The 11,840-nt window shown below is 38.2% G+C and overlaps 1 pseudogene; it reads left to right on the top strand.

Annotated features, from left to right (window-relative positions):
- Positions 1-11,267: 11,267 nt before the first annotated feature.
- Positions 11,268-11,550, top strand: LOC108541677 (FXYD domain-containing ion transport regulator 6 pseudogene; annotated as a pseudogene).
- Positions 11,551-11,840: the final 290 nt, after the last annotated feature.

The raw sequence follows: 11,840 nt of genomic DNA on the forward strand, positions 1-11,840 counted from the left end.
CGGGGGTCAGTGACCCACTTGAGGAGGCAGTCTGGCCCTTAGCAGAGCTCAAACACTGTGCTGGGAGATCTCCTGCTCTCTTCAGAGCCATCAGGAAGGAACGTTTAAGTCTGCTGAAGCTGTGCCCACAGGCTCCCCTTCCCCCAGGTGCTCTATCCCAGTGAGATGGGGGTTTTATCTACAAGCCCCTGACTGGGGATGCTGCCTTTTTTGTCAGAGATGCCCTGCCCAGAGAGGAGGAATCTAGAGAGGCAGTCTGGCCACAGCAGCCTTGCTGAGCTGTGGTAGGTTCCACCCAGTTCGATTTTCCAGGCAGCTTTGTTTACACTGTGAGGGTAAAACTGCCTACTCAAGCCTCAGCAATGGTGGACGCCCCTCCTCCCACCAGGTTCCAGCATCCCAGGTTGAGCTCAGACTGCTAGGCTGGCAGTGAGAATTTCAAGAAAGTGGATCTTAGCTTGCTGGGCTCCGTGGGGGTAGGAACTGCCGAGCCAGGCCACTGGCTCCCTGGTTTCAACCCCCTTTCCACGGGAGTGAATGGTTCTGTCTCACTGGCATTCCAGGCACCACTGGGGTATGAAAAAAAGACTCCTGCAGGTAGCTTGGTGTCTGCCCAGTTTTGTGCTTGAAACCCAGGCCCTGGTGCCATAGACAACCAGAGGGAATCTCCTTGTCTGCGGGTGCAAAGACTGTGTGAAAAGTGCAGTATCTGGGCCACAGTGCACCATTCCTCAGGGCTCAGTCCCTAATGGCTTCCCTTGGCTAGGAGAGGGAGCTCCCAGACCCGTTGCTCTTCCTGGGTGAGAAAACACACCATCCTGCTTCAGCTCACCCTCTGTGGGTTTCACTGACTGTCCCACCAGTCCCACTGAGATGAACCAGGTACTTCAGTTGAAAATGCAGAAATCACCCACATTCTGCATCAATCTCACTGGAAGCTGCAGACCAGAGCTGTTCCTATTCAGCCATCTTGCCAGCAAATCCCAACAATAATTTATCATACATTTTAAAATAACTAAGAGTATAATTTGATTGTAACACAAAGAAAGGATAAGTGCTAGAGGTGATGGATACCCCACTCACTCTGATGTGATTTTACACATTGCAGGCCTATATCAAAATATCTCATGTATATAAATCACATAAATATATATACTCACTATGCATCCATAAAAATTAAAAACAGAAAATACGGGGAACAAAACAAAAAGATCTAACCAAAAGCTGTCTCCAAGAAACTCATTTTAGATGCAAAGACAGTAAGCTGAATGTGAAAGGATGAAAAAAGATATTTAAGCAATTAATAACCAAAAGAGTGCTGGGTAGCTACACTAATACCAGAAAAAAAAAAAAAAAAAAAAAAAAAAAAAACAGACTTTAAGTACAAAGCTGTCACAAGCGACAGAGAAGGACATTATACAACTGGAAAAGTGTTAATACAAAAAATCAATTGCAAACATATGTGGATCAAAGAAAATAGAACCAAATATATAAAGCAAACACTGGCAGATTTAAATGAAGAAATGCAGAGTTCTGTAATAATAGTTGGACACTTCATTACTCTGCTTTCATTATTGGATAGAATATCCAGACAGAAGATCAGCAAGAAAACAGAGTATTTGAATAATGGTATAAACCAAGTAGGCCTAAGAGAAGTATGTGGAATACACCACCTACCAAGAGCAGAATATACATTATTCTCAAGTGCACAAGAAACATTCTACAGGGAAGCCCACAGATTAGGGCAGAAAATAAATCTCAGTAAATTTAAAAAGACTGAAATAATAATAATAAAAATTCTTACCATAATGGTTTATAAAGCTAGAAATCAGTAACAGAAAAAATTTTTTAACGTGGGTATTAATGTTTAATGGATCAAAGAAGAAACCACAAAGGAAATTCAAAAATACTTAGAAATGGGTGAAAAGGTAAAGAGACTGTATCACAACTTATGGGATGCAGCCAAGAGCATGCCTATAGGGAGATTTAGAGCAATAAATGCCTATTTTCAAAAAGAAAGAAATCAGTAACTTTACATCTTCAGCAACTAGCAAAGAAGGATCAAACTAACCCCCAAGCCAGCAGAAGGAAGGATATAATACATACTAAGGCAAAGATAAGTGAACAGAAAATAGAAATCTACAGAGAACCAAAAAATCCAAAAGCTGATTCCTTAAATAGAACAAAATTCATAAGCTTTTAGCTAGATTTACTAAAGAAAAAAATGCAAAGAACTAAAATCAGAAATGAAAGTGACATTACAAAAAAAATGAGTTGTAAGAGAATACTATGAACAACTGTACACTAATAAATTAAGTAACTCAATGAAATAGACACATTTCCTAGAAGGACACAAATTACTAAAACTGACTCAAGAAGAAATATAAAATCTCAACATACTTACAAAAAGTAAAGAGATATATCAGTAATTTTTTTAAAAAACTGCCCAAGGGAAAAAAATCCAGGGTCAGATGGCTTCACTGGTGAATTCTATCAAATTAAAGAAATAATACTAATCTTCCTCAAACATTTCCAAAAATTAGAAGGGAATACTTCCTAACTCATTCCTGTGAGTTTTATTCCTGTGAGTGCCAGCCAGTATTATCTTGATACCAAAGCCAAAAAAAGACTTCACAGGAAAACAAAATTACAGGCTAATATCCCTCATGAACACAGATGCAAAATAATATTAATAAAATACAAGCAAACCAAATTTGGCAGCATATTAAAAACATTACATACTATGACCAAGTTGGATCTATCCTAGGAATGCAAGAGTGGTTCGATATAAGAAAATTAATCAGTGTAAGACACCACATTAATAAAACAAATGAATAAACACGTGATCATATCAATGATGCAAAAAAACACAAAATCCAATACTATTTGAGGATAACAAAACTCAGAAAACAGAGGAATGGAAACAAAGTTCCTCAACATAATAAAGCACATATATGAAAAGCTCACGGGTAACATACTCCATAGTGAGAGACTGAAACATCCCTGCCTAAAATCATGAACAGGCAAAGGATAGTGCTTTCACCACTGCAGTTCAACACTGTATTAAAAGTTCTAGCCAGAGCAAATAGGCCAGAAAAAGAAATAAAAGACATTCAAATTGAAAGGCAGAAGTAAAACTACTGTATTTGCAGAGAATATTATTTAGTAAATAATCCACAAAAAATCTGAGCTAACAAATGGTTTCAGCGAAGTTGCAGAGTACGAAATCAACACATAACAATTAGTGGTTTTTTTTAATACTCCAACAATGAACCATCCAAAAGGAAATTCAGAAAATAATTCTGTTTATGATAGTATCCAGTAGAATAAAATACTTAGTGTTATGGTCTGAATATTTGTGCCCTTCACAACTTCATTGAATCTAATACCATTGCAATAGTACAAAGAGGCATGGCCTTTAGGAGGTGATTAGGAAGCTCTGCCCTCATGAATGGGATTAGTGTCCTTATAACTTAATGGACACAGTAGTGGCTTGACAACCTGGAGAGCAAGGTTTAGATACTGTGCTGCCAATAATCAGAAATTTTATTTTTGATAAGCTTACATAAAGTAATGTTTTTCCAAAAATAAGACTTAGTCAAATGGTACCTTTTAACTTCTAAAATATTTTAATACATCAAAACTGATTTGAATATTTAATATAGCAAGTATGGATAATTCCAGGAAGATGATGATCTAAGGGATCAAACCAGAGCTGAGGAGACAGGTAGCACTGGCAGGTTTAAGAGATTAGATACAGGCCGGGTGCAGTGGCTCACGCCTGTAATTCCAACACTTTGGGAGGCCAAGGTGGGCAGATCACCTGAGGTTGGGAGTTTGAGACTAGCCTGACCAACATGGAGAAACCCCATCTCTTCTAAAAATACAAAATTATCCAGGCATGGTGGTGCATGCCTCTAATCCCAGCTACTTGGAAGGCTGAGGTAGGAGAATCACTTAAACCCAGAAGGTGGAGGCAGTGGTGAGCTGAGATTATGCCACTGCACTCCAGCCTGGGCACCAAGAGTGAAACTCCATCTCAAAAAAAAAAAAAAAAAGGATACAAACAGGGAGAAGGAGCAAATAAATATAAATACCGTGGATAATGTTATAGCCTGGTTTCTCACTGTTGGAGAAAGAAGTTACAAAGATGGAAAACAGAAAGGCTATAGGGTTAAGATTGAAACTGGAAAATGTCTATGTAAACTCATTGTTTAAAAAACATGTATAGATAGACCAGTATAAAAATAGGTGCGCACATGTGTATTTGTGTGTGTGTATGTATGCATACACATACATATTTCCTAATTCTGTCAATTGAGAGGGTCTGAGACAGTGATAACCTTTAGCAATGAGCACCCAGATCTTGCTTTTTAAATTCCATCCTCCACTAGAAAGAACAATGAATGTCCTTTGGAGAAATGGCTAATGGCAGAGGTAGTGCAGGAAAAGGACAAGATGGGCTAGGTACATCTGTTGTGCTTCAGAGTAATTACTCAAAAATTGATGTCGGAGGCAGGCTGAAAATGGAATAGGTAACTCCAAAACTCCACCCCAAACTAAAGCAACAATTAAGCTGGGGGGGAAAAAAAAACCCTCTCAGCATCAAGCTTTTCAGAATTCTCCAATCTAATTAAAATCCTAGTACACCCAGAACATTCCTGGTATGGCTTGCTGATGCCTATGGCAAAGTGGACAGTATGCACCTTGTTTTCAGAGAACTGTAGTTGTGTAGTTTGATCTGTCTGTGCTAGCTCTCTGAAGAAGTGGCTCAGAGGCTTGTCTTTGTTTTGCCTGCCTTGGAACTTTCTCAGGGCTAGGGCTATTCTTCCAGGAAGTGCTTGTTGAAAGCATTTAAAGGCAATTATCAGGCCACAGCAGCCAGATGAGAAAAGCAGCAGATGGACTGATAAAACTGCGAATGGAAAAACTGGGAAGGAAATATGGGGGCCAGGGGTAGGGATAAGGGGTTTGAAAAGCTCCTGCATAAGCCAGGGAATTGAGGTCATGTGCAAGGCCAGTGCAATATGCATGCTCAGAAAAAACCTGAGAGGAACCTAAGCTTTCATGTCTGGTTGACCTTCAGGCTCAGTGTAAGCAGGAAGTAAAGTTTTCCACAGGATGTAAATGGCCAAACCATTACAGGAACGCCCTAAAACAGGGCCGATATGCAAAGACCAGAAGAGTTTTTTGTTTTGTTTTGGCTCTGGGCATTTAAAGAAATCTCTGTCAAATCACAAACTGACCACTAATAGAACAGAGGTTTCAGTGACCATGTACAACAAAGAACACTGACCGTACAAAAATAGTTTAGAAAAGTCACAAAATAAACAAACAACGCAAAATAAACAGCAACAACAAATTCTGGGGAAAAGAATCTGATTTCTAGAATTAGCACATTTTAATATTCAAAATGCTCAGTTTTCAATAAAAAATTATGAGGAATGCAAAGAAGATAATATGACCCACAGATACACAGAAAAAAGAAATGAATATATCCTGTCCTCAAAGACACCTTTGATATTGGTCTTACTAGATAAAGAATTGAAATCAACTGTTCTAAATATGCTCAAAGAGCTAAATGAAACCAGACAAAGAACTAAGAGAAACCAGGAGAATGATGCCGTGCCAAATACAAAATATTAAATTAGAGAACAAAATTATAAAAATGTAATTAGGACTGTCTGGAGCTGACAAGTACACAAACTAAAATTTTTTAAAAACAGTGAAAGGATTTAATAACAGATTGGAGCTCAAAGAGAACAAAGAATCAGCAAAATTGAAGACACTGATGGAGGTTACTCATTCTGTGGAGCAGAGAAAAATGGGGAAAAATGGACAGTGCCTAAGAGATCCATGAGACAACATCAAGCATACCAAAAGTTAATAACAAGAGTTGCTGACAAAGAGGAGAAAATGGAACCAAAAAATATCTGAAGAAATAATGTCTGAAGACCTTCCAAATTGATGAAAGACATGAATCCCTATGTCCAAGACTCTCAAGAAACTATAATTAGTTTAACCTCAAAGAACTTCAAACTGAGAGAAATAATAAATTGTCAAAAGACAAAGAATCTTGAAAGTAGCAAGAGATAAGGGACTAACCATGTACAAAGGATCTGAAATAAGATTAACAGCCAGTCTTTTATTAGAAACCATGAAGGCCAGAGGCAGTAGGATAATGGCACCTTTAAAGTGCCAAAAGAAAAAAAATATATCAAAAATTCTACATTTGGCAAAACTGCCTTTCAAAAATGAAGGAGAAATTAAAACATTCTTAGATCAACAGAATCTGAGAGAATTTATTAGTACTAGACCTGTCCTATAAGAAATGCAAAAGGAAGTCCTAAACGTTGAAACAAAAGGACACTAGATGGTAACTCCCATCCAAACATACAAAAAATTCAAATGGTAAAAGTAACTACTGTAAGTAAATGCAAAAGCCAGTCTTATTGTAGTCTTGGCTTTTATGTGCTTTTTTCTATATGATTTAAAAGACAAATACATAAAACAATAATTATAAATATATGGTAATGTGCACACAATTTACAAAGGCATAAAATGTGACAATAAGAAGACAAAGGACAGGGACAAAGCTGTATAGGAGCAGAGTTTTAATTTAATATTAAGGCTCAGTTGGTACTAATGCAAGCTAGATTGTTATAAATTCAAGATGTTAACTGCAATTCCAAGTATTAACACTAGGTAAATAATGACTATAAAGAAATACAAAAGGAATTAAAATGACACGTTAGAAAAAAAAACAAACACAAAAGAAGGCATACACAGAAAAACTGAAAACAAGATGTAATACACATGGAAAACAAATAACAAAGAGGCATAAGTGCTTTATCAGTTTATCTTTTACTCTAAATGTAAATAAACTCTCAACTAAAAGACAGAAATTGGTAAAATAGGCTGGGCATGGTGGCTCACACCTATAATCCCAGCACTTTGGGAGGCCAAGGCGAGTGGATCACAGGTCAGGAGTTTGAGACTAGCCTGACCAATACAGTAAAACCCCATCTCTACTAAACAAACAAACAAACAAATACAAAAATCAGCCAGGTGTAGTGGTGTGCACCTGTAATCCCAGCTACTCGGGAGGCTGAGGCAGAAGAATTGCTTGAACTCTGGAGGCAGAGGTTGCAGAGAGTCAAGATCATACCACTGCACTCCACCCTTGGCGACACAGTGAGACTCTGTCTCAAAAAAAAAAAAAAAAAAGAAAGAAAAAGAAAAAGAAAAGAAAAAAGAAATTGGCAAAATAAATACAAATATATGATCCAGCTATATATTGTCTACAAGACACTCTCTTTAGATACAAACCCACAACACAATAGGTTGAAATTGAAATGACAGAAGAGGATCGTAACCTAAAGAATGCCAGGGTGGCTATACTGAGACAAAAGAGACTTTAAGTCAAATATTGTTACAAGAGAAAAACATTACATATTGATTTAAAAAAAATAAATAAATAAAGGTCAGTCTACAAAGGAGACATAGTAACAGAAATAGAAATAAATCATCCTGAAATTTACATGGAATTTTAAGGGATCTCAAATAGCCAAAATAATCTTGAAAACCCAGGCACCTATGGTAAAATGATTTTCAACAAAGTTGTCAAGAACAGCACTAGGGAAAGGACAATTTTTCTAACAAATAGTGTTGGTAGAACTGGATAGCCACACGCAAAACAAAACTACAAAAAAAATTAACTCAAAATGAATCAAAGACCCAAATCTAAGAACTAAAGTTACAACACTCACGGCAGAACACATAGTAGAATGGATTCTTGACATTATATGTGGCAATGTTTTCTTGGATATAATACCAAAAACCACAGGCAACAGAAGTAAAAATAAATTGGACTGCATCAAACTTAAAAATTGTGCATCAAAGAACACAGTTAACTGAATGAAAAGGCAACCAACACAACAGGAAGAAATATTCGCAATTCATGTATCTGAGGAGGAATTAATATAAAAAGTATATAAAGAACCCCTACAACTCAAAACAAACAAAATAACCTGATTCAAAGATGGACAGAGGACTTGAACAGACATTTCTCCATAAAAGATATATAAATGGTCAACAAGCTTTATGAAATAATTACTCACATCACTTATCATTAGGGGACATATTAATCAAACACAATTGAAATTCATCACCTCACAATGACTGCTAATCAAACAACAAGCGAATAATGAGTGTTTGCAGCGGATTATTGGGAATTCAGTCCTGTACACTTGAGGATGGGACTGCTAAATGATGCCTTCTGTTAGACATGTTGGTGTTTCTCAGCAAATTAAAAGTAGAATTTACACAGGTTCCACACCATAGCCATTTGGTGATATACCCAAAGAATTGAGAAGAAGGATCTCAAAGGTACTTGTACCATCCATGTTCACGTAGCCTTATTCCAACAAAGGTAAAAGAGGAGGACCCAAATGGTCCACTGACAGATGAATGAATAAACAACAGCGGGGACAATGGAATATCATTCAAATTAGAAAAGGATGATATTGCTTGACACATGCTACAACACTGAGGAAGCTTGAGGACATTATGCCAGGTGAAATAACCCATTCATAATAAGACAAATGCTGTATGATTTCACCTATATAAGATATAGCAAAAATAATGAAACTCATAGAAACAGAAAGTAGGATGGCAGTTGCCAGGGGCAAGGAGGAGGGGAAAATGAGGAGTTACTGTTTAGTGGGTACAGAATTCAATTTCCCAAGATGAAAAAGTTCTGGAGATTGGATGTACAATATGAATATACTTAACACTGCTTCTGAACTGTACGTCCAAAAATGGTTAAGATTGCTAAAACAAAAAAAAAAACCAACAATAAATAAAGATGCCTGCTTTGGCCACATATATTCAACGCTCTACTAAAAATTCCAGCCAGAGCAATTAGGCTAAGTAAATAAATAAATAAACAAACCCAAATTGGAAAGAAAAAAATAAAACAGTTTTGTCTGCAGATGACATGATCTTATATGCAGAAAATACTAAAGAATCCACAAAGAAACTGCTAGAAGTAGGAAACAAATTCAGCAAAATTTGTTTTTGATACAAGATTTTGAGTGTTGATACAAGATCAACACTCAAAAATTAGTTGTGTACTCATTACAATGAACAGTAAAAAAGCAAATTAACAATTCCACTTACAACAGCATTTAAACAAAAGAAATTTTAGGCTTGTGGGCCATTACAGTCTCTACTGCAACCAGTCAACTCTGCCCTTGTAGTGTGAAAGTACCCACAGACTATACATAAATACATGAGTATGACTGAGTTCTGATAAAACTTCATAGACACTGAAGTCTGAATTTCATATAATTTACAATAGCATTTAAACAAAAAACTATTCAATAAATTTAAGCAAGGATATGCAACACTTGAACACTGAAAACTACAAAACATTAATGAAGGAAAGAAGACCTAGGGGAAAAAAAATCTTATGTTCATGGATTATAAGATTTAATATTAAGATAACACTCCCCAAAGTGTTATCACCCACTCTAATACTTACCCAATGCAATATTTATCAAAAACTCAGCATACTTTTTTGCAGAAATAGAAAAGCTAACTAAAAATTCCTATGGATTGCAAAGCACCCTGCTGTGGAAAACTGTCAGATTCACAATAAATTAAATGTAAAATTACCATATCCCCCAGCAATTTCACTCGTAGGTATATACCCAGAACAATTGAAAGCATGTATTCTAACAAATATTTGTACATGAATGCTCATAGGAGCACTATTCACAATAGCAACACACAGGATGACCCCCAATGTCCATCAACCGATGAATGGATAAACAAAAGTTGGTGTATCCATATAACAGAATATTGTTCAGTCATAAAAAGGGACAAAGTACTGATAGACAACTACAACATAAGTGGGTCTTGAAATCATTATCGTAAGAGATCAGACACAAAAGGCTACAAATCGTATGATTATATTCGTACGCCATATCCAAAATAGGCAAATCTATAAAGACAGAAAGGAGATTATTGGTTGCTAGGGGCTGGGAGCAGAGGGGGAAAAAGCGAGCAACTGTTTATTAAGTTACAACACTGCTTATTAAGGGAACCGTGTTTCCTTTTGGTGTGATGAAAATATTCCAGTAATAAATGGCAAAACATTTATTTTTGGACAACACTGTGAATGTACAACACTGTGAATGTACTAAAATCATTGAATTCTATACTTTAAAACGTCTTAATTGTGAATTTCACGTGATGTGCATGTTACCATAATTTTTTTTTTTTAGGTAGAATCCCTCGAAAGTCATTGCAAATATTCCAGTTCTGCCCAGTCTCTAGGGCTGTCACAAAGCCTGCCACATCCTAACAACCCATGATCACCCTAGCCTACCAGGACTGTTTCTTTAAACAACCATGAGTCCTAATGCTACATAATTCATTGGATTTTTTTTTTTTTTGGGGTTGGGGGATGGAGTCTCGCTCTGTCACCCAGGCTGGATCTTGGCTCACCGCAACCTCTGCCTCCTGGGTTCAAGCGAGTCTCCTGCCTCAGCGTCCCAAGTAGCTGGGACTACAGGCTTGTACCACCACACCTGCCTAATTTTTATAATTTTAGTAGAGACGGGGCTTCACTATGTTGGCCAGGCTGGTTTCGAACTGCTGACCTCGTGATCTGCCCATCTCAGCCTCCCAAAGTGCTGGGATTACAGGCATGAGGAACGGCACCCGGCCTAATGTTTTTCAATTTTAAGAACAGTCTTGACATTTGTGAATTTTTTTTTTTTTTTCAGACCGGGTCTCATTCTGTCTCCCAGGCTGGAGTGCAGTGGCATGATCTCGGGTCACTGCAACCTCTGCCTTCCGAATTCAAGTAAATCTCCTGCCTCAGCCTCCCCAGTAGCTGGGATTACAGGCACATGCCACCATGTCTGGCTAATTTTGCATTTTTTTTAGTAGAGACAAGGCTTCACCATATTGACCAGGTTGGTCTCAAACTCCTGACCTCAAGGGATCCACCCGCCTCAGCCTCCCAAAGTGCTGGGATTCCAGGCGTGAGCCACCTCTCCCAGCCTCCACTATTTCTTTAACGCATTCAGGTTCCACTATACCATGGATTATTTCAGTAACATTGTTTGCTCTTCTTTCAATTTGCATAATCCTATCCCTAAAGAGACTGAAAACTAGGAACATGCCACTCCCAGGCTCCTTGGGACTCGACACATCCTCCTGGGATCATCTCAGAGGGAACTGGCTGTGCAGGCACCATGGAGGTGGTGCTGATCTTTCTACGCAGCCTATTGGCCCTCATTGTCCTGGCCGGTGCAGCTGACAGGGAGAAGGAAATTGACCCTCTTCATTATGACTACCAGACCATGAGGATTGGGGAGTTGGTATGTGCTGTGGTCCTCTTCTCCGCTGGGATCCTCCTTATCCTAGGTTGCAGATGCAAGTGCAGTTTCAATCAGAAGGGACCCCAAGGGAGGAGGAAGCCCAGTGGGGAACCTCATCACTGCAAATGTAACAAAGATCCAGAAAGCAGAGAATTGAATGAAGTGCAGCCCTCCAGTGGGAAGCCTCTGGAACCCAAAGGCAGCTGCTTGAACTTTTAGATGCAAATATTGATGCTTAAGAAAACGGCCACTTCAGCAACCAATCTTTCCCCAAGAGAAGCCAGTAACTTGTGTGTCCCCACACGCCCTTCCCTGTCCCCTCTAACACCATTCCTCCACCTGATGATCCAACTAATTAATCTCTTGCCTCACCACTGCAGCCTGCGGGCTCCTCCAACTCCTGTGATGTGTCTGTGTGTGTGTTTGCTGACTGTAGTGTTCATAGCT

The sequence above is a fragment of the Rhinopithecus bieti genome, unplaced genomic scaffold (genome assembly GCF_001698545.2).
Source record: "Rhinopithecus bieti isolate Rb0 unplaced genomic scaffold, ASM169854v2 scaffold_21614, whole genome shotgun sequence".
Classification (NCBI taxonomy): Eukaryota; Metazoa; Chordata; class Mammalia; order Primates; family Cercopithecidae; genus Rhinopithecus; species Rhinopithecus bieti.